Source organism: Echinops telfairi, unplaced genomic scaffold, assembly GCF_000313985.2.
Source record: "Echinops telfairi isolate 266 unplaced genomic scaffold, ASM31398v2 ScPeMD7_3533;HRSCAF=4204_0, whole genome shotgun sequence".
NCBI classification, from domain to species: Eukaryota; Metazoa; Chordata; class Mammalia; order Afrosoricida; family Tenrecidae; genus Echinops; species Echinops telfairi.
The window spans coordinates 63,104,063-63,110,456 of NW_022107431.1; the positions used below are offsets into that span (position 1 = coordinate 63,104,063).

Genomic DNA, 6,394 nt, shown 5'->3' on the forward strand with positions numbered 1-6,394 from the left:
TTTTTGAGGGGACCCAAAAAACGGAGTCTCTTTCCTTATGCAACTTCCTTGGGCGCAGCGAGCGCGGCCCTTCCCCCTTCCCTGCATCCCTGGGCCCGCTCCTTTGGCCACCCCGCCGCCCGCGTCTGGAACACCCACTCGAGACCATCCAAAGTGTACACGCACAGAGAGGGTTTTTAGTCTTTTCAATTAAGGGAAAATGAGGTGAGAAATAGGATTTTTTTTTTTTTTTTTTGCGCGGGGCCGGGGTGGCCGAGGGCGAGTGCGGCGGGTGTTGATGGGCATGGTCGGTGATGCCCTCTCTGGGCTTGCAGGCTCTGCACTGCCCATCTCTCGGTCGCGTGGATTTTTTTGCGCAAGTTGGTTTGCTTTTTAAAAAAAAAAAAAAAACACTGACTCGAGTCAAGAGCATTTCTCCGGAAAGTTTCAAGTGCAGCAAAATAGCGAACGCGTAAAACTGGCCGAGGGGAGACCTCTAGCGGTTAAAGGCGGCTGCGGTCGCAGGGCCCCGGGCAAAGTTTGGCCTGTGACTTGTAGCTACGTCGCCCGTTCCGCTCCGACGTGGAAGCACCAAGACCAGAGCTAGCTGATCAGAAAAACACACTTTAGCCAAGCGCAGGACGGCCTGTAACTCCCGCCTGTCATTAGTTAAATGGAAAACCACTTTGCTTCTTTTTTTTTTTTTAATTTGAAGGAGTTTGAAATTGATCGCCCATTGGATTAGGGACCAGGCGCCCTGGTGGCGCGGGGGCAGAGCACTCACCTGCCATCCCAAAGGCAGAGCAGGAGAGCAGGATGGGGTAGCCTTAAAGATATCCAGCCCTGGCATCCCTCTGGGGCAGGTGTACCCTGTCTTACAGGGTCTTAATCCACTTTCTGGCAGGGGCTGTTTTCTTTGCAAACAGTCGCATTTATATTTATGGTTGTATCTACCTATGAGTCGAAATCCACTCGATGGCAAACGGGTATGGCTTTGATTTGGCTTCTAAGTCACCATAATTTTTATTTTCGAATGCTAAAATTTACAAAGTGCAGTGTTTTTTCGACGTTTCAAAGTGAAGAAAGTCACTGCTTAAAGCTTGTGTTTCAGTGGCAGACTGATCATTTTATTTCCCAGTAAATTTAAAGCTAATAGTGAGTTTATCTGAATAGCGCATGTGGTTACTTTTTTGTTACTTTGTTTCACTGAGTAAAGAGTGGTTTCTGAATACTTTGAATAACTCGTGGTTTAAACACATATATATGGGTAAAAACGCCTACATAAATCTGTTCTTTGGCTAGTTTTTATTCCACGAAGTAGCTTTAAATTCAAAATTGAGAACAATAAATGAATTAAAGTTGCTTCAAAAGATCCCTCTAACTTTCACCTGTTTATTCCATCCTTTGTGATACTTTATTGGAGAAACTTAGGATGTGGGAATGATTAAAATCCATTACACCTTATCTCAAACTGGGCTGCCTTTAGCTTAATATATGGAATCGTGCAGACTTATGTATGCACGAGGGACTCCAGTTTCAAGTTATCATTAATTGTACATGAATTGTGTGATAGGAGGGCATCTCTCTGTTTATGACAATGCCTTGATTTTACCTTTTTTTCCCAAATCCATGCTAGACCTTCAGAAGAGGTCTTGAAAGTGGACAGCATTCTTCAACGCCGCCAGGGATTTCTTTCTTCAAGACCACAAGGTAAGATTGGTATATTGAAATAATTGCTTGCAAATACTTGACATGATCAAGGCTGCATTTGAGGATCAGGAATAAAAGGGTGGGACAGGCTGGCAGAAGGAAAACAAGCAAACAAACAAAAAACTTGGTTTTGATGTATAAAAATGACCTCAGGTATGATTGAGGCTTGAATAAAACACTTGGAAAAGTTACTAGCTTGGATACTCTTTGGGTCAGCTTCATTGGCTAGATGCGTAATTGGCATTCAATTTCCCCTATTTTCTGCTGAAAGTAAATTATTCTTTGGGATCAAAAAAGTGGGAAAGGTGGAACAAAGTGACCATAATGTAATAGTGATGCAGAAATCTGGGAGATCTAGAGCTTAACTTTAAATACCCTTGGGGCCCAGTAGTAAAATTGTATAGCTGAAACTGAAAAAGATGAGCACTTTGGGGTATTTGAGTAAATGATCTCCTGTGACTTCGATCTAAGGTGGGCTGATTGGTGCTGATAACCGCCTCGTAGTATGTAGTGTTCAGTTCCACCATGTTAGGAAAGACTTGCCAACTTTTGAACACGTGAATACAGCTGTTGTTTATGTTGCTGTTAAAGCCATAGAGCAGGTCCCAGTTCACAGAGACCCCGTGAATAGCAGAAACCCAAGCTGCCCAGTCCTGTGCCATGTTCACCATTGTTTTTTGAGCCTGTAAGTTCACAGTAATAACTTGGAGTGGGTGGGAGGGTGGCTTGTCTCTGAAAATCCTGGTGCTACTTTCAAGACAGGTCATTCTTAGGTGTAGAGGAGAGACACCTGTTTGGAGCGTATAATTACATTTCTGACAATCTGTACTGATAATGCATTTGTTTTGTTTTTCTTTTCATAAGTTCTCTTCGAGCGCCCTCCTCTCTTCTGCCTCTTTTCATGCGCCTTCTTTCTTTGTCTTGAGTGCTGAAGGTTCAGCTGGCTGATTGTTGTTCGGATAAAACAAGAGAAAATAAAAATTAGCCTGACCTTTTATGAGCAGGACTGATCATTCCGATTGGACCACCTTATAATTGGGGCAGGTGTGGTCTACAAGTCCAGAACTAAGTCGTCACAGACATAAGAAGTGGTGATTAAGAGGAGTCTTCTTTTCATTCTGTGCTTGTGGATCCTCTTGAACAACGTAGTTGGCAAATAGAGGGTTTCTGTAGAGGATGCAGCACGGACAATGTGACAGCCAGGATGAGAACATCCAGCAGGCCGAGTCCAGTGTACAGAGAGCATACGACGTGTTTCCTAGGACAGTGAGGTCTTTGGTTAGACACACTGAGTTGAAAGCTATGGTTGTTTGTCTTCATTTGGAGGCTTATTTTGTATATGAGTCGAATGCTAGTTTAAAAGATAAAAGATGAATTTAGTCACTAGATTTGTTCTTCTAGAAACCATTTTACCTCTCGGTGAAGTTTTCCCCATGTGGAAAATGGAAGCAACGATATTTACCTTGCTTCTTTTTTATAAGAGCCAAGTAAGATTTGACAACTTTGAAGAGTTAGTCCAACTCTTTGTATTATCATTTTGCCATAGTCAGACTTTGTGGAAGACAAATGGTAGGTAGATTGGGACTGAAATTTGAGATCTGCTTTTGGCGTGTATATTATTTGGATTTTATTTTTAATCAAGTGATGCCACATTCTTATGCAGATCACACAACTCCAGTAATGTGCATACTACATGTATGTGTAGGCTAATTGCATGGTCTGGTTAAATGCAAAATAAATATGTGTGTATTTTACAGTCTTGACCGCTTGAAAAAGAGACCACATTTTCCCGTGGTCCTGAATACAAGACTCTGTCTACATTTAGTTATCCCAAAGTGGTCATTTAAGAAGGAGGAGTAAATGAAAGAAGTAATTCAAATGTAAAAACATGCTTAATTCTGGAAATAGTAGGATGATGAAAATAGAAGGATTGGTGTGAGGGGAATCCTTGTACTATAATTAATATTTTAGTTGCTGGAGCCTGCTGGGAGAAAAGCATGAAAAAATAGGTAACTGGGGTAGTAAAAATGTATACTGGAGGGGCCAGAGAAATGCGTCCTGTGAATGACTATGGATTTAGAGAAAGGCCTATAGAGGGCTTTCTGCCTCCACCTTTCATGTTATCTAGACTCATGTGTTACTCTAGTCTAATGATAGCGAGGGATTCTAAAATCTATCATTTGAAAACGACAAATACTTATCCTGCCATTATTTTTAATATGTTGCAACTAAACCTGAACAAAAGAATCCTGTCAAGTTTTGAGATTTAATTTCATCTCTCTCTTCTTGTAGGTTATCTGATCACTATTCTGAGAATCCAAAAATCAATAGTTGAGGGAAGCAAAACATTTATGTCCGGCTTAATGAGTCCCTGAGTAATCGAGAGTTGCCTCAAATTGTTTCCACTATTGTTTGGTAGTTTGTTTCTATTACTATATCGCCACCAAGGCTGTGTGTAGCAAATGGAGTCAGGATGAGAGCAGTTACTTCAGGTGCTTCTTGAACAAGGCCACTCTTGGAGACCCACGATGAGTCAACTGCATGATCTCTGCAGCAGTGGCCCCACTGTTTACGGAACCAGTTTTTATTGCGCTGCTACAGTGCTAAACACTGAAAAACTACATGTTTGCCCTTAAGGAGGTCACTAGCCCACTGAACTCTGAACTGTACGACTAACAGTATAACAGTGGCATGGTGGGCCGGTAAAAAACAGAGTAAGGCCTCCAGCTGTGTTTGGAGCCAGTGAGCCAGGAAGTGTGACTTGTGGGGTTCACTAATACAGGGCCATGGCCTGTACTTATGTTCACAAAGCACAACGTTATATTCCTTTTGGGGCATAGCCTCTAGAAATGAATAAGAAGCTGTGCACCCACTGTGAAGAAATCCCTGGTTGCGTATCTCTGTATGAGTGGGCTGGATTATTTATTTGGCCATTGTATGCGTAAGGTGACTTACTGGGAAAAATCCCTGCTGGCTAAGAACAAGGAACTCATTCCTCAAAGCACTTGGGATTATGGTATAGGAGGAGCCATGGTTTGTAGAGAGAACTATTTGGTGGGTAGTGTGTTAAACACTGAGTTGCTAACCACAAGTTTAGAAGTTTGAACCCATCAGCCACTCTGGGAGAAGGATGAAGCCTTCTACTCTCGTGAAGATTTCCAACCTCGCAGACCCAGTGGGACTGTTCTACTCTCACTTAAAGGGTTGCCGTGGGTTGGAATTGAATGGATGGCACTAAGTCTTATTTAATGTGCATATTTGTGTGTGTATTCATGTACAATGCTTCACTAGAAGTTTTTATTATAAAAATTCTTCAATGTCTAATGGGAATATTCTCCGGTTATCTCTTTACTGTGTTGTGTGAAATTATTTCATTGACACATGCGGATGTGCGGCAGTAGGGGCAGATTATGAACTGGTTTGTATTGATTGTGATAGCTGTGTAGCACGTGGAAGTGGATGGAGATAAAGTACAATGTCAGGAAAGGGGGACCCTTCATGATGGACCATGTTTGATTTATGAAGTCAAATTGAGAAAGGTCTTTTTGGCCACTCCCATTTAAGAAACAATTTTGGAGATGAAATAAGGTCTTTGGAGAGGAATTTGACTAAAGCTGGGTTGTATTGGAGTAGGGACTTTTGTTGATGAATCTTTCTCTTCCTGGGAAGTCGACTTGGAATTACTCATTTGTAGAATGATTGTCCGAGTTACAGGTGTATTGTATGTGCTATGCAGAATGCTTTCTCTATTGCTAGTCTTTCTTCCATTTATGCTGGAAGTCCGTTTTTTCTTGGGTTAAGGCATCAGTTCTCTTTTTTTAAAAGAAATTATATTTGTTTTGTGTAGGTCTTCTAGGGAAAATGGTTCACGTAGTCAACACTTATGTGTGAATGAGTGAATGTATCACGCTACAGAAAACTAAAAGGAATTGTCCTTGGCTTGCCCTCTGTGTATTCACAGTCTACCTAGACTCTAGGCCCTAGTGGGAGAGAAAATAGAAACACATACTTTGGTAATTAACAAAACAAAGTGGGAATGAATGGGTGAGTTATCTCTACTCTAGGTACCAGCCTCACAGCTGGTTGTGGTAGTAAAACATACTCAGCTGATACGGACCCTGGAGCTAAGGGGCCCTCTGCAAAAACACTGCAAAGTATTTATATAGTAGGTAAAATAGTATATGGAGTATATGTGGATATATTCAGTATACAAGAGTGTAACCCCCAAAAACCAGATAGTAATTTTTTTTTAAGTGAGGGGGGAACAGTGCATTTGAAATTTATTACACCAGCAGGTCAGACTGTGAATCAAGTTTTCTATTTAGAGGTTCACAAAAGATTGCGTAACAATGTGGGACCAAAAAAGGCCTGGTTTGTGGCAGACGGGTGGGGTGGGGACGGTTTTGAAACCACCGCAATGCACCTGCTCACGCAGCCATCTCAATACATCCGCTTTTGGCAAAAAGCAGCATGCATCTCTTGCCCCATCTGCCTTACTCACCTGACCTTGCTACGTGAGACTTCTTTTTGTTTCTGGGAATGAAAAGACAGTGATTTGACGATGTAGGTGAAAGGAAAACATGAGGGAGGTGCTCTCAGCCATCCAAACATGAGTTTGAAACATGTCTCCAAGAATAGAATTGCAGATTTGACAAATGTATTAAGTGAAATGGAGAGTATTTTGAAGGTGACAGTTATTGTGTTA

General features: G+C 41.7%; 1 protein-coding gene across 1 annotated transcript in view; it reads left to right on the forward strand.

Annotated features, from left to right (window-relative positions):
* The first annotated feature begins 37 nt into the window (after window positions 1–37).
* The window catches only part of L3MBTL3 (L3MBTL histone methyl-lysine binding protein 3), a 128,551-nt gene continuing 122,194 nt past the window's right edge, over window positions 38–6,394 (forward strand). Inside the window, exons 1-2 of the mRNA XM_004702064.2 lie at window positions 38–204; window positions 1,616–1,689. The gene's annotated coding sequence lies outside the window, so the exon portion shown is untranslated. The remainder of the gene's footprint in view (window positions 205–1,615; window positions 1,690–6,394) is intronic.